The following is a 21234-nucleotide window of genomic DNA, read 5'->3' on the forward strand; positions in this document are numbered from 1 at the left end:
CCATTTTCCCCCTTTTTTTTTTCCTATTTTTTTCTACCTTTTTCTTCTTGATTATGGCTTCCCTTTCTACTCTCCCCTTTTGTTTCAAAAAGGTGCTTGACAAGTTAAGGGAGCAGAAGTTTTCTCTCTCCACATACCCTTGCACAAACAAGTTTGAATGTTTTCGGGGAAGATGAAAATCTTACTTCATTGTAGCTTATTGTATCCCACAACAGATTTATTGTTTTTACTCCAAAACCTTTTCAGTTTGACTGGAAATGCAAATGCTTTCAAAAAGCCTTCATGATGGATAGATTTCATAATTTCTTCTGTCCCAGCAGTTTAGCAGTTCTTGACTTGAATGAATGCAGAAATTAAAAATGCTTCCAGCTGATCCATCTGTGATTGCACCATCTTACAGAGATACTGCAACTACTGCTCTCATTGAGAAATCAGTGAGGACAGTGGGTGTCATCAGAAGTAGTTTCTTGGGGGTTTGAACGGGGATGGAAACTGAACGATATGAAATATAAATAGTTTAATTCCCTTTCTATCTTAAAAAAAAATTGGGTTTTCTCAGTCATCAGTCAGTTATAATAGCCCAAGTCTTATGTAACTGTTTTTGTTGTGGTGGTGGTGTTTTTTGGTTTTTATTTTTTGTTTTGTTTTTGTTTTGTGTTGTTTTTAAGAAGAAGAAAGAGAACATAATTGCATTAATGAAGTAGGTGGTACATGGTTATCGGAGATCCATATTTAAAATGCTGACTACTACCCTGCATATCAAAGCCATCCCTGCACTGAGTGGTATTTAGGAAAAACCACAGGGGGGAAGGAAATGCGAGACATCAGTTCTTTGCTATCTGTAGTAGCAATATTAATCACTGCAAACTTACCTGGACATGGGGAAACAGGCAGCTCACCTGTGGGAGGGAGCTGGTGGGAAATAACACTGGAACTGCTGTGGGTGAGTCCTGTCAAAAAGGAGAGAGAAAGGAAATTGCCTATCTCCATCCCTCTCCTTAATAGTTTCTGTAAGGGGAGCAGAGGTACCAGTTTATTTTCCCTTTAAACTGGAGGGGAAAGGAGGGCAGGAGGAGAAACCAATTGGAAGGTTTTCTGTGTCACACAAAATGTAACAGAGTCTCACTACCCCAAAGAAGAGAGCCATCATGCAGTGTGAGAAACCTGTATAACCGCTCTAGTTAAGCAGTGAGGGGAGCCAAAGGAATTCCTTGTCAGATTTCCAGCTTGGTCTGTCCAGTTGTGAGCACAGTAAGGTATTTTATGCTGAGTGTTTATGGGAGTCCGGCAGTGTCAATAAGAAAACCTGCCTTCAGGTCTTCCATAGGATCAGAGTAGCATTAAAAGACTGATTGACACAGAGGCAGATGGCAGAAGTAGAGCCTTCTTTACATCTTCCTGTGTGACAACTAGTCTGCAAGATATTTTCCTATGCCCTTTGTTATTTTCTGCACCACTGAATAGTTATGTTTTGTTTTGTTTCTTTTTTCTCTTTTCTGTAGTGCCAAAGGTGCAATAGCAGTAACAAGGACTATAGGACTATGTCCCCACTCAGGCAAAAAAGAAAACTGCTTGAATGCAGCATGTGGTAGCTAAATGTGGTAAGCAGTGCTCTCTGGCACAAAACAGGGGTGAGGTTTTTTGTTTGCATTTTGATGAATCGGCACAGGGAGAACAGGATTTCTCCCATGCTTTTGTGTTTAGCACCTGATTTTCATTCTGAAAAGTCAGGTATTCTGAAAGATCTTGTCGGTGATATTAAAGCAGATTACTAGCAACCAAAAGTAATGAAGAAAAAAAGAAATAAAGCTCTTCTATCTTTCAGCTGTTAATAGTCAGAGGTCTGGCACTTAATAGTTAGTAATTCGATAACGAACATTACTGTGGTGGCGTCTATTCCTGAGGAAGTTTACAATCTATTTATTTCATACTGGAATGAAACTTTGTGTTTTTGTGACTTTGGTAAGTATTGTTTAGTGCTTTAATTCAGTATTTTGCAGGTTTCTCTATTTTCCTGTAAAATACTGCCTTTTTTTTTTTTTTCAGAGGTTAAAAGGATCTTTCTAAGCAAAATATAATAGACATATCTGAACTTATTTTAAATAAGCAGGCCTCCTCTGACTGCCTCCTCTGAGCTAATTTTCTTTGGTAAGGATGATATACTGTTTTCAGCATACAAAGTAACACGTTCAACATTTAGAGACTGATTTACCTCTGTACTTTGATATCATCTTAACAGAACATGTTATAGCAGACTTCTGATACATTATAAAGTGCTCTTATAATTTGAATGAATGCAGATATTAACGTAAACACATGACTAGACAGGCCACTGATTTTCATTTAGCCTGTTCCTTCTGTGTTTTCATAGGAAAACTATTTCATTTCTCCTCAAGACTTTATTATCCAGCTGTATGCATTATTAAAATCAGATATATCCCTGACTTTTATGGCAGCTTCTCTTGGGTTGGTTCTGCATAACTCTTGCATACCTCAACTGCTTCATATTTCAGTAAAAACTGTTGGCTTTTTCATTCCTGCAGTTCAAATGCAGGCCTCCATCCGGATGACTTCTTTGTTGACTCCAGATAAGTTATACTGGGATGGGGTTTTGTTTTACTTCATGTATCACTGAGTATCAGGTGAGACACCAACTCCCTCAGATTTGCATTACATTTCTTCAGTCTGTGAGACCCAGGTATCTCAAGTTATCACAAGTGACACTTGAAAATGGATCCATTAAAATTAGTGGCCACTTTAAAAAGCAAAAGCAAAAACAAAACAACACACACAAACACACACACACACACAAAAAAAAAAAAAAAAAAAAAAGGATTTCACAATTTCAGTGGCACTTCTGTTTCAAACAGTGTTTAAAGGAACATTTCCAGTCCTGTAGGCAGTGTGGCTTAAACAGTTGCAAAGCACCAAGTAATCCAACAGCACGTGTAGTATAGCACAATGCATTTTTATATGACATAGCTAATGCTGTGATAGTTATGTGCTCAAAGAAGAAACAGCTAAAGATCACACCTGATAACTGACAAGAGCTTCATCTTGAGAAAATAAGCCTTGCAACACATCCTGGAAGCCCTCTTGGATCCAATAGATTGCTGCTGGAAGGGATTTAGATATCCCAGTGATCCTCTACTGGGAATATCTCTTTTCGCTGTCTCTGCTTGGCTCCTCTGATGCAAGTGCCTCCGCTGAGGATCTTTCCACTTGCTGAAATGAAAGGACAAAACCACTGTAAAGGATGCAAGTGCCAAGTCATTAGTGTAAAACCTAGAGTTGCAGGCAGCAGGCTACGGATTAAAAAAAAAAAAATAACAACACTGGAGCTATTATATATAGACTGCTTTTTTTTTTTTTTTTTTTTTTTTTTTTTTTTGTGGCTGGTTTCTACGGCATCAGCCCTTCTGTGCAGGCAGTACCCAGCTCCAGGAAAAGGCCCAGAAGATATGGAGTCTTTGGGCTTGTTGCTGAGGTGACAAAAAATTACAATAAAGAAAAAAAGAATCCAGTGTTCAGACGAATTATACTTTCTTTTTTTCCTTTTGCAGTCTGCAAAACAAACACTCCTACTCTCTGCACTACCTGCAAGCGTCCTTGGCAAGGCATTTTGAGTACTTCACCAACAGATGGAACAGGCACTGACCCTGCCAAATCCTCTGCTTCCTTCAGCCTTGCAAACCCAACAGCGCTGCTGCGTTCTCTGAATGAGGCTTTAAACTCCCTTTGTGCCCTTTCCTGGAGACGCCTCAGAAACAGCTTGCTGATGAAACAGAGGTGAAGCTACTGGCAACATCATGCTGCCAGAAGACACATAGCCTAGAATGCCTCCTCTGACTGTTTTGTTTGTTTGCTTGTTTGTTTTTCCTGCTGGATAAGTGAATATGAGCCACAGGCTGGGACTCCTCAGAGTCGCTGTTTGAGAAACTCATTTGGGTGACTAGCAATGCCCAACTCCATCTGCTGATAGGTCTTAGGCAGCGAAGAGCAAGGTAGTGCTGAATTGCCCCATCTGCTATGAGGATCTCATAAGCAGGTAAATTACCACCTGAAAGCTGCAGTGGAGCTATTGGGTTCACTTGGGCAGCATGCTGGAGGAGATTGCTCAGGGAGTAAGGTCTTTTTGGGGCATCTGAAGGTCTGGAAGGAAAGGCCTAGAAAATGGGAAGTCAGAGAATTACAAATGAAATGTCCTTGCTAATTTGCATTAAATGCATTGAAATGTCCTTGCTAATAAGATCAACACAAATGATATTCAGATGGAAATTGCTCGTGTCATAGAAGTCCTGCGGATGGAGGTAGCTGAGGAGGAGCAAAGGTTCAGTCTTCTCTAGGCTCCCTATGCTCCCTTACCCACCACTTCCAAGTGCTGGCTAGTCTAACCTGCTAAAGACCTCTGAGGTTAAAACTACCAGGGCAGCTGCCATACTTAATTTAATCTTTCTGCTCCTTCTGTGAGGTTCCTGATCTGTAGGTTTCATTAGAGATTCCCTTGTATGCCAGTGGGAACAAATATGAAAAACCTCATCTGGGTGTGCCAAGTGCAAGATAACAATCTCTGAATTCATGGGCTTCAGTAAATATCCCACTTTGTTCAAGGCTGCTCTGAGAAAAAGCAGCCAAAATACAAAACAAAGCAAAACTAACAAACAAAAAAAGGTATTTAATGTAGATAAATTCTTCAATATGATTATAAATAAATGTGTTTTTTACTCATTACACAGACAGTTCTTCTGACTGTTACACCTGAAAAAATATGTTTTATTTTCCATCACTGTAGTCATTAAATGTTCTAGAGTGTTTATGTCATAGCTGGAATGTATAACATAAGCTATAAGACACAGAGTGTTTTCTCAAACCGCCTTTAAACTGTTACAGCCTTTTGGAAAAAGACACACTATGGCTTTATTTAGCAGTTCTATGTAAAGAACCATCATCAACTCGGTTGCTTTATCTATGTTCATGTCTCAGAAAAACCTGTCCAAACTGCAGGAATAGTAATTGATTCACTACTGAAGGGGAAGAGTTGAAGCAAAATTCTCTACATTGTGTCAAAAGAAAAAAAAAAAAAAAAAGGGGGATAGTAAGTTGAGGGTGACCTTCAAGTAGATCACAGCCCTTTAACATTTCTCTGTACTTACAAAACTGCCTACTTCAATGTGTTGCTGCTGAATTCCCCAAATACTACCATATGTGATATTACCCATATGACTGATTAGTGATGATTTTTAATTTTATTCTATCTCAGGTTTTCAGGTTTGCGGGGCAGGGGGGCATTTATTCTGTTATGAGGTCTATTGCCTAGTGTTCCAGAGGGCACAGATGTTTTCTTCTATTATACCCTGAAGAGTTTTCTCCTTGCCATCTGTCTATTTAAAGGCCTCTTCATTAGATGATGCTGCATTCTTTATAATTTAAATTAATGAAATATTTATGTATGTAGTCCCTCAGGCAAAATAAATGCTTCAAAGCATAGCTAGTGCTATATTGTTCCCTCAGATTGTTGAAATATTAGGAAAGGGACAACCTGTTCCTACAGGTAGGCAGGCTGCGATAATTGCAACCCAAGAGAAGTGCACTCTTCTGTTGCAGTATCTGGGATGCTTGCCCCACTGGAATGACAGGCATCATCAGAAAATAAGCTTTGTAGGAATTTTCAGTCAACTTTTTGGGAGCAAAGACTAATACTTGAAATAGGACCGAGAGGATTCAAGAGATATTTAATCCTGATCAATGAAGAGGCTATCTGTCTGGTGTCAGGATGACTTGAAGGTGTTATCGTTCCCTGACACGAGAAACTAACTTATGAACAAATATTCCCAAGGAACCTAAGTGTTTTTAGTGCAGATTAGTGGCAGACTTGGTAGAGACAAAACTGGGTGAAATTTTATCCATGTGTTATACAGGAAATCAGAATAAATGATGATACTGGTGACTCCCATCCTTGGAAACCAGCTGTGACTCTGCATTTCTGACATACCTATTTTAGACCAAAGTAAGCAAGAGGATAGGATGTGTGGGAGACTTTATCAATAAAACTGTGTTCTTATTAACTGGACCTGGATGTTGCAAAGGAAAAGAAGTTACATTGAACGTTTCTCTTTTCAGAAAAATAAACAAACAAACAAACAACAACAACAAAGTAAAATTAAAATACACTCATTGGTCCAGCATCAGAATTTGGAAACATTTCCAGTTCTGAATGGCACCTCCCTTAACATCAGGAAGCACCTCTGAATCAGTCTGTGCTTTCTAGCAGCAGGTACTTCACAAACACTAGTCAGAGCTTAATGTTTTTTGACATATAAAAGCTGTAATTCCAAGCTTTCAGACAGCAAAAAGCACTCATTTCTGTCCCTAGTGGATCTTGAGCTATCTGACCTTAAAACCATGTCAAGCTTACACTGGTCTTTTCAGTCTGGGAGAGCTATTTTGCCTTCGGCCCAAGGCTGAACCTAAGATCATTGCAATTTCTAGATCCTGAAAATACATTCAGGCTGACTAGATTAGTACAGCAAGGTAGTAAAAAAAATGTCTGAGCTGCTACTGCCAAGGTTTTTATGTAGGCTAATGGATATATGCATAGAGGTGGAATGTAGACATGCTGAATCCAATTAATGTACTTTACAGAAGGTTGTTTTTTCTTTCTTTTTCTTTCTTTTTTTTTTTTTTTTAAGGAAAAAAAAAAAAAAAAAAAGCCTTCAACACAATTTCTTCCCGTTTGAAATATCCAGGCCCAGTTAATTAGATGTCCAGACCAGGCTCTTCCCTGTGAAAGAGATGCTTTACTGGCACTCCCACGCAGTGGCTTATGCCGAATGAGCCTCAAAAGCCATTGATACATGGAATGATGTAAATGCTTGTCTGTAAATTGAAATACTGGGGGGAGGGGGGAGCATATACAATGAAAAATCAGTTCAGTGTTAATAGCACTGTTTATATAACTGAAGTGTCTGAATATTTCAGAATCTGGTTGATTGCATTTTTTACAGATCACCAAAATGATTTAGAAAACTGTCACTCTTACAATGTTACAACTTAATGTCTGCAAATTGTATACATCCATGCTTAGACTTACTTCATTTAATAAATTTTGCAGGTTTTTCATGGAACTTGTGACACCGGTGTTTTGGCTAGGTTTTACTTACTACCTTTAAATGTGACCTGGTCAGTTTTAAAAGGGCATTTTACACTTGCCCAGGAGATTAATTACATCTAAGTGTGGTTTTACAAAGCTCTAGAAGTGTTTCTACGTTTTCAAAAAGAGCAAGAGCAAAACTGTGTTGCCTAAAGTAAGGCTTAATTTCTAAAATAAACAGACCATAATTTCCAGCATTTAAATTGTAAAAATTGAAGGAGAAAAATATTGACATAAATAATTATCCAACCAATAACATGTACAAGCTGGACAGTCAGTGCTTAATGCTAGCACACTAACACTGTTGTGTTAACAGTAGCATCTCTTCAGGTTCACAAGTAACTTGTGCCCTAGAAGACCTGTCACGATGAGCGGTGAAACAAATGGGGAAAAAATGGAGCTCTGGGAGAAAAATGGATTTATAATACTGCATACTTCTTGGATGTAATTTAGCAATCATGAAGACTGCTATTATTAGTCTTTTAAAACTGTAAGACTTTAGCAGAATAAGATAGGTTGGGAGGGACCCCTAGAGCTCAGCCAGCCAAATCTCCCTCTTAAAGGAGGGTAGAGCATATTCAGGTCTTAACTGCTTGATTATTTTGAGATGGAGGACAGAAAGAAGGAAGTCAATCATAACTAAAGTGTTTTACCTAGTGCAACCATTCAGGAACGAACAGCTCTGGGTGTCTCTCATGCACATTCTGAACCTGCTGCATTGACACCTGGGGTCTCAAGCAGGGCCATATACCAGGGTTGCAGAAAAGAAGGTGCAGAGATCTCCTCCGGGTTTTATTTTTACTTCAGAAGTTATCAGGCTGGAAGATGTCTCCAGGATGAGAAAGGACAACAACGATAAATAAAAGCTATTAGCAATGGATAAGGAAAAAAAAAAAAAAAAAAAAAAAGAGTAAGTGTTGCAATGTGATAAAAATAGAGGAAAGGGTAGCAGTTGTCTAAACAGCAGAAGTCACACTTTTTTATTTCTTTAACAATGCGTATTTTCGTACTCTCCTCTTCAAAGTTCGCACTGGTGGAGTACTGCAGCGTTTTGACTAGGACATGGAAGCAGAGTTGTGCCTGCCGAGTGGCTGATGTGCGCCACAGGCCCCATGCTACTACCGAGAGCCTGCGAGTTTCTTTGGGGCATGTTTTTGGAAGGCAGCGGAGGGGACTAAATCCCAAAGTAATGCCACGCTGTCACGGTGACTACGATAGTGACTATGACACCACGTACGTGCTGCAGCTACTAAAGGCAGCGTGCACCGGGGTACGCCTCAGCACATCACAGCTGCTCATCGCATTCTCTGGGAAGAGGCAAATTTGCAGTGCTACCAAAATGCACCGCTTTAGGACGGAAACACTCTAATTCTGCGTTAGTGGTTAGGCACCTTAAGATGTCTCCCCTCCTTTTTTTTTTTCTAATGGACAACTTTGATTAGGTATCAGTGCGGCTGCAGCTAAAGCTGCGTGCTCCTTCGGTCGGTGCACTGGTCACCGGGGGCACCTTGCCTTGAGCACCACGGGAGCCCGGCCGCTCCCGTGAGGATTTTGGGGAGCAGCACGGAGGCAGACCGGCCACCGCAGCTGCCCTGCGCTGCACGGAGCGGAGACCACAATCCCTGCGGAGGGACGAGCCGCAGGTACCGCCAGCCGTGCCCGCGGGGCGACGACACCCAGGGGCTGGGCACCCGGGGGCCGCCATCTCCGGCCCCTCAGCCGCCTCCCCCCCCGGCCCCGGCCCCGGCCCCGTCCCGTCATGGCGGCCGGGCCGGGGGCGGCGGCGGGCGCTCTGACGCGGAGGGCGGCGCGGAGCCGGGCGGCGGGAGGGGCCGTGCCGGGCCGTGCCGGGCCGGGCGGTGCTGGCGGCGGCCGGGGGAAGATGGTGGCGGCTCCGGAGGCGGCGGCGGCGGCGGCGGCGGGAGGAGAGGTGCGGGGCGGCGGCGGGGAGGCGAAGCGGGCAGCGCTCCGGGGGTGCAGCTCGGGGCCGGGGGGAGCCCCACGGAGCGGCCTCGGCTTTCACCGGCTGCCGGTGCCCGGTGGGGCCCGGCCGCGGGAGGGGGAGGCTGGGGCAGGGCTGGGCAGGGCAGGGCAGGGCAGGGCACGGGGACCGGCGGTGCTGCACCGGGGATGGGGGGGGGATAGAGAAATCCGCCTCCCCGCGGGGCTGGGGGGTGGCCTGGGCTGCAGAAACCGCAGCATCTCCGTTTATTTGTTTATTTTATCTATAGATTTGTATAGATATGTATTTATTTTTTTTTTGGGGGGGGGGTGCTGTCGGCAACGGAGGCGGCGGCACCTGCCTTGGAGCCAGCCGGCGGTGACAAAGAGAGAGAGTGTGTGTGTGTGTGAGTGCGTGAGTGTGTTCCCCAGGTGTTAACATCCCGGTGGGGTGAAGGGATTAAAAAAAAAAAAAAAAAAAAAGACAAAAAACGACCAAAAAAAAATATTAAAAAAAAAAAAGAATAAATCGAGGTGCGTCTGTGCTTCTTGCTTGGGCGGCGGGGAGGGGAAGGAGAGCAGCGCTGGGGGGAGAGGAGCTGGTGGCCGTGCCTCTGCGCAGATTTGTGCTGGGAAATTGTGAGTCTCTGCTGAAACAGCGAGGGAGAGCCTGGCTTGCAACGCAAATGGTGCTGCGGGGCTGCCTCCCTCCCGGCAGGCCAGCCTCTCGGATGCTCGCAGCCAGGCCCTGGGGTTGCGAGATGCGAGGGTGCTGGGGAGGTGGGTTGGTGCCTGCAGGTGCTTCGGTGTGTCGGGGGAGAGCCACCAGATCTACACAGTGTAACTCTGCCCGGCTCCTTCAGATGAAGTAATGTTCACAATTACTTGGCTTAACAATACACACATCATTATATGAATACCCATACTCTCAAGCATCCCTTCGTGGTAAGCTAGCGGTTCTGTACATCTGGGCAACGCTAAAAATGCATTCCCTTTTTTTTTTTTTTTTTTTTTTTTTTTTAATGTGTTAAAGGCTGTCTGCATGCGTTCACACAATAGGAAGTAATGCTTCCGAAGGTGCTCTGCGATGCTGGATGTGGTGGTGTGACGGATGCCAGGGTGGAGATCTTGGTATCATCCGATGTACCTTTGTGCATGTGGGGCAGGGAGAGTGGGTGTGGGTTTTTGGAAATAAGCCTGAACATTCTCTTTGCTGTATGCAGTTATCGAGGATCCGTAGTGCTTTCGGATCAGGGACTGCTAATTTTGAGGCTAATGTTTGATTTCTCTGATAAACAACACCGATCAGAAGCAAGCGATCATATGCAGATGGACTTTAACTGAGCAAGGAACTGGATTCTGACTTCTCCAATATCATTTTAAGCCACAGCCGTATACGATGTTTGCATTCTTAAGCTTAAAAAGCCTGCAGTGTGAGAATTATGTCCGTCACTAAAACACAGGTAACTTTCACTTTTTATAAACAATGCCTATGAATCTGCAGCTGCATGAAAGACAAGTAGGTGTGAAGAAATGGAAGGAAGCTCTTCTTCAGCTTCTTTCTTTGTGTTTTTCATAGGTCAATAAGGATAGTCACTTGCTGTGTTCTAGTTGTTTGGCTAGAGGGTGTCTCAGTGTGCAGTAGTGTTTATGGCAAACAAAATCAGGAAAATGGAGTAGTAAATCTACCCGGGCAGGTACACCCTAGGTTGGTTTGGGGGTTTTACTGCATCTTCAAAGTAAGTTCAGGGTTAGTATCCAAAGCTAATGATCGCTTAAAAAAAAATACCAATAAACTTTGGAGTCATCAAGTAAACAAAATAAAGGAAAATCAAACTAAGAGCTCAAACATTCAATGTGCGTCTGTTTGCCTAGACACTTCAAGATTAGGTTCATAATTTTTTCCCTCAGCACACAATTTGATGGCTGTTGATTGTAGCAGTTCTGGGTTTACGCTAGGTTATGAATTAGAAGAATCAGACCTTTTCCACTAAAAATGAAAAAGAAATAGAGGCAGTTCAGATAGTTTAATTCACATTGTCCATAGGCTATGCAGCTTGATTAATTGAGGCTTAACTTTGAACAATATCCTATTACTGGCGGTTTAAGTCAATCATCGATGTTCTGGTAATGCATTTTTAGATATGTTTTTCTCATTTTACAGAAGATGAAGATTCCTACTTAATGAGAGGTCTAGCAGGTGGCCCTCTGCTCATTATTTCTAATAGATTATGTGTAATACATATTGCATAGGGTTAAAGGTTTCTGAAAAACAGATTGATTGGTTTTGCTTCATTGTATTGACTGGTTTGATAAGCCAGCTGCTCAGAGCACTGTGATAGTGTTTTTCTGTTTCCAATGCATGACACTGTGTTTTTCTAAAAAAAAAAAAAAAAAAAATCTGTATGTTTCTTGTTTTACTGAAGGGGCATATGGAAACATTTTTTTTTTTTGCTGCTTTCACATCTGCAAGTGTAAAGTGGTACCTGTCCTAAATCTGAACAACGCTTCCTATACATATAGGAAGTAAAATGAGGAGCAGCTGTAGGTGGCAGAGGACTTAGTTCAGGGCACCGCAGTGCTGTAGGGTGAGACCAGACCCTTCCTGTTGGAGAGGGTCCATCCTGGCATCAGGGCGATATCAGGACATCGGAGGAAATAGGAGTCAAATTTCCAAGGAGACAGTAGGGAGATGCCATTGGGAAAGTGGTGCGCAGCTCTGTTATGTCCATCTAGTCCATTTTGTCTTCACAGGACTATGTCTACATAGTCATGTCCTATGTACTGTATGCTACAGGCTACTTCCTATGCTTTGTTCAGGCTAATTTCAGACATTACTGCAAGAATATTCTGTCTAACAAGACTGTATAAAGAATCGCTTGTTGATAAGCAGTGGGGTTTTGTACATCATAAAAGAAACTAGTGAAAGAAATGGATTACAAGTATGTAAAGCAATAAAAAGTCTAGGTGAGGTACGCTGTAGTAGGAGCTTCTGTTTTTCCTGTCATCCAGCAAAAGGACAAGACGATCTGACAAATTTAGACAATGAGTTCAGAATCATTAAAAAAAAAGAAAAGGGATGTTCTAAATTCTTTTTAGATGAAACAGATAATCCAAGAATATATGACAGTAGGGGGGAAGGGCTCATGTCTATGAAATCTTGCTCAAAAGCCAGCAGTTATATATTTTTTTTTTATGAGGAATTCAATAAAAATTAAGCTCTGTAAGTTTAAGAAGACCACCTTATCATACACATAAAGAGTATTTGAGAGTTAGGAGTGAGGGACATCATCAGAAATCTGTTGGCAAATGTGACAGATTAGAGCACGTCCCTGGAATGTTTGGCGGAATCCCTTTAATGGTAATTTCTTTTACTGACTTACTAAACTTTTCTGAACCTCTGTGTCCATGATTTTTAAGCATCAAGAGCATCCGTACTGATTTTGGTATTTAAACTTTCAATTGTAAAAGGTGAGCACAGATCAGGAAAACATCAGGGCAGCAGAGCCATGGACTTGGCCATCTGATACCAAGATCGACTGAGCAATTACCCTAAATTCACTCACTGTTACTTTATTTTTTTCCATGCTAGTGATGTATGCAAGGGGAAGAACCACTTTTATGTATATGTGATAGTGGTGCTGGGTTGATACCTAGGAGATGAAGTTTGAGTACCCTGAATTGATCTGGATAAATCATTTTATTTCTTTGCAGTTATTTTCATTTTTGCACGTAGGAGAGAAGGTTTCTGATCGTTCCGCTTTTGGTGGTCATTCAGAACTTTTGTTCCAACAAAAAACATTTTGCTCACAGAGCAGTGGATATTGGGGTGAGCAGGAATTTAGGGACTGGATAATAAAAACTGTTTTTAAATGAGGCAGAAGAAAAAAAAATCAGGACATAATGGAAAATTGAAAGCATGAACATGATTTTGCTTTCTAACATGCTTAGGTTTTATTTACCATTTTTTGTTTAATTCATTCTGATATGAGAGCTGCTATTCTTGACGATAGTTTTACTGTTACTGTGCATTCGTATAATGCATATTCTGATGGGATTTTGATCATGTTTGGGTGCTTCTGTAGTCTTAAATATAACTCTTAGACCAAATAAATATAAATTAGAAACGTATTTTCCAAGAATAAACTGACAGTAATATCTAAAAAAACATCCGGACACTGGTACAGGAGGAAGCGGAGGTTAGAAGTTCTTGTTCTAGGTCTTCCCTAGGCTGATATAAAAACAAGGTTTTAGGTAACAGGCTTTAAATCCAGAGTTTTGGGAGGGCAGGTGCTGCCTCCGCTCCTGGAGGGGCAAGTTGGCCCGTTCTGCGGGACGTGCGTGGGGAGCTGTGGGGTTTTTATTTTCTCTTAACAGCTTTCTCACACCAGCTCTTTTATGATCCCAGGAATAATTTAAGTTGGAAAGGATCCCCGAACGCCATCTGATCTACACCCTGCTCAAACTGGGTGACTGAGGCAGAAGTTGTGCATGCGATGCATATACCCGGCTTGGCTCCCTCGCCTCCCAAATTACGAAACCGAGGTACTGCTTCTCGGGGGTCTCCAAAAAGTGATGCTGTGCGCACGGTTCTGCTCGCAGCCCAGGCAGCAGGAGGCAGGGCTGGTGGAGGCTGGCCTCCCTCTGCCCCGTGGTGGTCTGGCAGCTCGCGGTGCTGGGAACAATGGTCACCTTCCCACGGGCTCTGCCGAGCAGGTCCCTCGTACCGTGGTCACTCCATCCAGCCTGAAACGCAGCTGTATCATCTTAACCAGTGACCTGGCAGTTGTCTGCCTTTTTTTTTTTTTAATTGGATTTTTAAGACAATAAAAAGAGAGAAAAGGAACCCCCAGAAATACAGAACAATACAGAAATTGTTTTTGTGTCAGATTACGTTGCAGCAGTTTCACAATTTGATCGCCGTTTTTAAAAAACTAAAGGTTTACTAAGCAGCTTTCCTCCTGATTGCATGTTGTGCGGTTACCTTTTAGCTGATGAAGAAAATCTCCCCTAATAATTTTGTGGTGACCTGACAGAAATGCAGATGTTCTGTGTTAAATAAAAGATGTTATGTGAAGCCAGTCCGGAGCTCTGTAACTTCGGTACATTTCAGTGGGCATTTTAAATACCCTTTCCATGTGCTTTATTTGTATTTTTGATATCCTCAGCTGTAGTGCCTTTTGTCTGGGAGTGATAAATAGGGGTGAGCTCAGGGTTCTGCTCTCGCTCAAGAATTATCTGGCCTTGCTGATAAATGATTAATGTAATCCACTTACTGGATTGCCATGACATCATTCAGATTTTGGCATGCTTAATTTTATTTCATAACAACATAACAATGAGCAAATCCCAAAGTCCTTGAAAGCTTCTTCCTGCAGGAACGCACTCCCACGGCGAGGGCAGCGGGAGAGGTAATGGAGCTGCTGCGCTCCTAGCAGTGACCTGGGCATCGCTGGAGAGGGCTGCTCTGCCCTTAGCACTCATGTTTCTGCCTGAATTTTAACACCTGGACTTCCTAGCGTTCAGCCTTCTTGCTGATGACAACTAGTCTGATCGATTCAGCCCTGTTTCAAAGTCTTGCAGGAGCCATGCAGTTTTCTCCCGCTGCGTTTCGATTGCGGCACCCGTTGGGCCGTGATGGTTTTGGCATCAGCAGTTTCACTTGTAGGTGAAGTTGACACGTGAGTCCACTCTTCTGTCTTTACTCACCGGGAGGGTACACTCTGTTAATGAGCTTAACGCACGCTCGGATGTCTTTTTATTTCTTCATTTAAGAAAACTGTAAAGACTGAATGACTGAATTTCAAGTTAGGCCAAGCTGGTTCTGAACGTAAATTTAGATGTAATTAAGGCTACAGAAAACACATCTGTGTTTCAGCAGTTACACACATTTAACAGTTTGGTGTACAATTCATCAAAACTTGTTCTGGATACACTTCCAACTACTCTATTAAAAAGAACTATTATTTCTAGTTAGATGCTGATCTCATTATTTCTGGTCAATGGTTCGCAGCCATTGACCTATCTCAGTATCTTGAATATAAAATCTATGTCTCATGGAAGTCTAAATAAGTAAGCTACAAGGCAGGATAATTAAAAAAATATTGTGATGTATATTGGCTGCATGTATCACTGCTTACATTAGATCAAAAAGTCTCAGAAATGTGTGAGGTTACTCTGTGGTTTACCCCAGTAGCATGGAACATCACCTCGTGTCCTCTGGTGCATTGGTTATGAAGCCCTCAGGGATCTAGTCGTTAGTTGTCCTTTACCAGCAAATTCCAAAATGTTTCTTAGATGAGATCAGCGTAGCCACCGGTAGGATGAATTATCCCCTGGTAGTCCATACAAGAATTTTGAACTGAATGGCAATGTGGAATTACAGTTGAATTAAAACTATATACTAAAAGCAAAACCATAGCTTTTATGCAGTTAGTATAGTAAATTTTCAAATAAGTAATAGGTTCTTTACTTCAAAAATGTTACCTTTTGGTGATTTCTCAGAAATTAAAATTCCAGTGGAGAGTGTATTTCTGCGTGGAACACAGGCAGTTTTGGGATCTGGCATTTTTTGTATGCAGATTTGTGTTCTGTTGAACATAGTTTTTCTTCAGCATCTCTAACTATGAAGATAATGACTTCTGAGGTAAAGGCACAAAGATTATATACATGTATATAGATATTTTTTTCCGGCATGTAACTAGGTTGAAACCAAAGCAGGTCAAACTCAATTTTGATCGTCAGCGATCTGCATATTTGTCTCTTAATTGACATTTTTTAAACATCAGTCTCCACAGTCTCCATGGTGCAGGTTTATAAGCATTCAGTAGATACCCTCCAGGTTACGGAATAGCACAAACACTATTAAAGTAAGACTTCCTTTTTTTAGTAAGAAGAAAATGCTTGAAAAAGGAAGACTTTTTTCAGCTTCCTGCCCAAGAGCCATGACATTGTAGAAAAAGTTATTTGGGGGTCACTAGACATTCAAAACACTTAAGGATTTGTACCGGTTTTGTGGCTTGGTGGTTTTTTGTTTTGTTTTATTTTGAAGGTGTCTTACACCTGAAATCAGGGGGCTAAATTACAAGGATAATGTAATGTAACTGGATAATTCATATTTTTTTTGTGTGTGTTACAAGGAAGATGAAGATATTTTTTGTTAAGATACCTTCAAAGTCAGTCTGAAGGTTTACTAGTCATATGAACAGCAAAGAGATATTGGCAATACACCGAAAAAAAAATTACTCTTTTTAAAATAATACTCTGTCACTGTTATTAAGGGTTAGAGTATTTAAAAAATCAGACAGACACCCCTGAAAGATTGGCCTCTTCCAACTAGATGCATGTAAGCTGTCACTTTATTTATCCCACTTGTTGAAGTCTTTACCTCTCTCAGATGCTTAACACAAGTCCTGCTGCGCTATGGCCTTCTGCAATACCTAGCACTGTTATTAAGGTGTAAGAGCAGACAAGCCACAGCTTTTCTGTGTTGGGTTTTTAGCTGTGATAGGGTGCTGAGCAGTGGGCATATCTGATGATCCAGATAAAACTCACAGTTTTAATGGTTCTGAGTAAGGATCCAACAAAGCCTGCAAAGCCTTTGTGTGGATATCATTGGTCTTTACCAGGCATCTGTGAGGGACAATGGCAGAAAGAGAAGACATTTGTAAATATGTCATCGGATTTCCAAGTCAGTATGAAGTAGTACACTGTAATTGTCATTATTCGTATGTAGTTTGAACAGCATGAAAGACTTGTTTGAAACACTAATGGGTTTTAGGACGGGGACTCTGCTTGTAGAGAAGAGGATGAATATAAAACAGAGATTTATGGCTGCAGTTTCACTAGAAGCCAGTGGGGAGGCCACTTGCTGGTGTCCCCAAATAGGGAGACACATGTTGTGTCTTGGAAGCGGGGTCAGACAGTGTGGTCTGTCTCGAGGCAGTATTTTAAAGGTGAGGTGGAAAGTAGAGCAGCATGAGGATAAGGGAAAGAACATGGGGAAGGGAGGAGTCTAGTTAATTTTATTTTTTCTGTAGGAGGAGAAATTGGGATGCTGAAAGTGCAGAGAAGTACCAGTAGCCACCTGTTCAGTCAGTCCGAGGGAAGTGTGTGTTAGGTTGGTGGCAGGGAAGAAATTATTTAGAAAAAATCAAACTTCTCTGAAACTTTCAGTTGTGTGTGATTCTGTCTTCGCTGGGGTAAAACTAAGCCTTTCCAAAGCCTTGCAAATACTGCAGCAGTACAGCTTTGTAACTGGTTTCGGGACCAACACCAGATTTTACCATTAGTTTTGACTGAAGTAATTGGAGTAGTGATTATGCTCAGGTAAGTAAGTAATTATCGGCACAGGATTTTCAATGTTGGCACCTGTCATTGCTCTTTAAAAATTACATCCTATTTGGAGGGGAGGAACGAGGAAGGGAAGTGACTTTGTGTAAGTGCAACATCCATCTGGTGTGTTTTGATGACACAGCATGTCAGTGAGTTGAGTTATCTCATATTTGCTGTGACGTTTGCCAGTGCTAAATACATAATGAGGACTTGGCATACAGTATAAAAGGGACCTGCTATTTTACGTGAATTTTATATATTCAGACTTACATTATTTCTGAAGCCTGTTCATTCTTTTGCTCGTTTATTAACTGAATCCTTTGAAGTCAGCCTAAGATCCCATGACCTCAGCCCTTTAAGAACAAAATTTATGAAGTATGAACTTTCTTTTACTGAGAGGGAAAATTCCCCTAAAGATCTCCACCATGATTTTATTGTAAAAAGAGTAAGTCTGCCATCTGAAGCCCCGTCTAAAGGGAAAAAGGATGGATTGCACATTAATGGTTGAGGATGGAAATCTGGAACCCATTTTTGCTGAGGAGAGACTAAAACCTGTGAAGTTTTGTCATCCTCTTCTGTTGCTGAAGAGCAGCTGAAGGTATTGCTTTCCCCACAGGCAGTGGTTTCTGAATTCTCTTTTAATTACTCCCAGATCTGTTCTTGTAGGTTTTCATATCTTACCAGGCACGGACCCGGAGAACTGATGAAGTTTTTGACACTGTCACTTGTGAGGAAGCATTTGAGTGCCAGGAGCAAAAATGGAGTGAAAAAAACACTGATTTCAGCCTGCTTTTTATGAGATGTCAGTGGTATTGTTGCAAGTTTTTGCATCTGGGGACTCAGGGTGGTAGCAGCGCTTCTGTTTGCGTTTCTAGAATTATCTTTATGATCGTCATTCTTTCAGTCTCAGCCCCAGATACCTGAGAGGAAACCTTCTGCTGTGGTAGTTACTTTTTTTTTCCTTTTCCAAAGTGAAGTATGTGAAAATTGAATTTCTCCTGGCAAGAGCTAATAGCATTGTCATCCTTCTGGTTCATCTCCACGTGTCGCACGCTTGTGACAAAGTCTGGAAGGTAATCTCACATACGCCAGATGTAGAATTAAATGTGTATCTGTTGTTGTTTTGCTGTGGGTACCGTGTATTTTAAATGTGTTTGGGTTGTATGTGGTGAGGATTTTTAATCCTCTACTTTTTTTTTTTTTTTTTTCTCGTCCCTCCCATCAGACTCTGGCTTTTAAGTTACGTCGTTGTTATGTCCACTTGTTCCTTTTTGTCCTGAGGAGGCTAAATCTTCTCCTAAATGGAGCCCTGTTCACAAGTGCCCTGTGTGTGTGGCACATTCCCCAAGCAGGAGGTGATGGGATAGCGGGTTTTACCTCAGAGGGAGTGGCTGTGGAGGACACATGGGAAGAATCGAGTGGGCTCCTGTCTCCGGGTCTGCATTTCATCTAGAAACATCTGCTTCATAAAACATATAACTTTATCTCTTGGAAACTGCGCGAGAACCACGGACTGGGCTGATGGGAAGACCTGAGAGCTTAGAAGTTGGCAGGCGCTCCCTCGTTGTGCCCGGAGCTGTGCCACAGCCCTCAGTTCGGAGCCAGCGGCCTGGTGCCTGAGTAGATCTTTGGCTCCTCACGGTAACGACTCGGCAGCGCCTGGCTGCTCTTCTGCTGGCTTCAGTGCTCCACAACAGGGGAGAGTCTTCCAGTTCTCTGAGCCCAGCTTTCCGCACTTTTGTATTTGGATTTTTTTTTAATAATGTTTAATGTATTGGGATGATGTCTGTTCGTGCTTGCGTGTGGCAGGAGTAAGATGGTGTTTGATGCTGCCCTGCCACGCTGACAGAGATGCTCGGTGACTGGCAGAGATGAACCATTAAGGTTTTTGGCTATAAATGAACCTATAAACTTCTGATCTCAGCCTCAGTTGTGTGCTTCTTATGGTATGGGTTGCCTGTCTTGAAACAAACACCACAAGGATGTTCCAGGGGTAGGGATTATTCTTAGTACTTTGAGCAGACAGAAATCTTATTTCCCTTTTGTTAATTAAGGGGAAGGATCTTGGTGAAAAGCCTGCAGCCCCCTGACAGAAGCAGCAGGAAACAAAACTGTGCATGATAATGAGGGCTTAACTGAGAGCGATGGGATGAGAAACAGGAAGAAAAAACCAGGCGTTGGAAAAATCAGCTTAACTCTGGGGTCTACCAGACTGTGAAACAGCCTCTCAGGGAGCCAGGGAAGGTGTACGCCTTTGGAGAAATCAATCCTCCGTGGTACGTGGACCTCGAAAATATGGTAGGGAGTGGTCCTTAATTTGAATAATCTCTTTCTGAGGGATTTTGACCCGACTTTGCATTTCATGATCAGGGATGACTTCATCCTTGAAAACGATGTAAACAGATCCTCCCCTCCCCTCCCCTTAAATTTGTATTGTTTGTTTCTCATCAAATGTAATTTTCTGATACTGTTTTTTACATGAGCACAGCCATGTGGTGATGGAGTAAATTATTTTCCATTTTAGCTAAGCTGTTGAAACAGCATTCCTTGTCTTTTTCTGTCGCCAGCTGCATTAGCTTGATATTTAAAGTTTGATTGTGAAAAAGGTTAGGAATATACATTAGTATATTTCGATAAGTTGGCATCACTTGTCTAGCGGGTGGTCATAGCAGAATTGCATATGGTCATGCTTTGTATTTATTTATTTATTTATTTATTGACCTTTGCAGGTCAGAGGAATGTGTCTAAATAGTGCGCCCTGTACCAATGATGTGACTTTGATGTGACTCTGAACATGACCACAATTTGTGCGACTTGCCTTTCCCCTTTGAAAACATACAGGGACAGTGAAATATGTAGAAAAGTCGACCTAAATTGTCAGGATCAGATAGAAGCACAGTGAGTGGCACAGAGCAATATGGGCTGGGTAAAAAGGGATTAAGGGAAAAAATGGGAACACTGTACAAGTACCCTCACTGTACTAATAATATACAGGGTGGGAGGGGGGTTAGTTAAGTTTTTTTGAAGTGGTAAAACAAGGAAGTTGAAGGTTGTTGTATCATAGTAAACATGACAAGAAATTGTAATGGTAATGCAGGATTAATGGAAACACTGCTAGGTATTCTGACTGGAAATGATTTATAGGATTCAGAAGTTAATGTAGATCAACAAAAGATGCTCTACAGGCCCCGTGGGTCTGTGATGTAACCATCTCCCTTTGGGGAAAACATCGTTCCTAGCTGAGTTTCTTTTGTTGCCACAGCTGGCTATGACAATAATGTGATGTGCGTTTGTATGTAACTTTTTTCTTTTTATTCTGAAAAGGCAGAGTAATTTTTATGATTGCAAAGTGTCTTTAGCTATTTCAGCTGCTTTGGTCCTCTCTCTCTGTGCCCCTGTAGGTGGTTCAAAGGATGCCATTCTAGCTCCGAGGATTCTCATTGTCTCGTATCACTGAGTCATATTCTCTATGCTTTTAAAATCCTTCATTGTGCCAAATGCTCTTTATTAATTGAAGAGTGATTATCATTACTTCTGTAGACTACTGAATTCTCTTTAATGATCCTGAATTTCATGGTATTCTGTCTAATGTACCCCACTTACACATTTTACCCATCACCATAATACCTTCAGCGTGTGAAGAGGGCAGTGGAGCCTCTTGAGCAATCAATCACAACCTGTGCTTGCACAGGATCAAAAGACCATAATGAGGCATCAAGCCTGACTCTGCTGAATGATCATGCCTGCAAATGGTGTGACTGCGCCTGTAGGACTGGTGTTGTGGCTTCAGTGATACTCAGAATTGAGAA

At 41.9% G+C, this 21234-nt stretch overlaps 1 protein-coding gene across 3 annotated transcripts in view; it reads left to right on the forward strand.

Moving 5' to 3' along the window:
- Positions 1 to 8641: 8641 nt before the first annotated feature.
- Positions 8642 to 21234, forward strand: part of APBA1 (amyloid beta precursor protein binding family A member 1) — an 88327-nt gene continuing 75734 nt past the window's right edge. For 2 of the 3 annotated variants that reach the window (XM_032205358.1, XM_032205360.1), the window contains exon 1: positions 10283 to 10554. The gene's annotated coding sequence lies outside the window, so the exon portion shown is untranslated. Of the gene's footprint in view, positions 8794 to 10282; positions 10555 to 21234 lie in introns of those variants that run through there. The other variant, XM_032205359.1, reaches the window with a different exon arrangement.

The sequence above is a fragment of the Aythya fuligula genome, chromosome Z, assembly GCF_009819795.1.
Source record: "Aythya fuligula isolate bAytFul2 chromosome Z, bAytFul2.pri, whole genome shotgun sequence".
NCBI lineage: Eukaryota > Metazoa > Chordata > Aves > Anseriformes > Anatidae > Aythya > Aythya fuligula.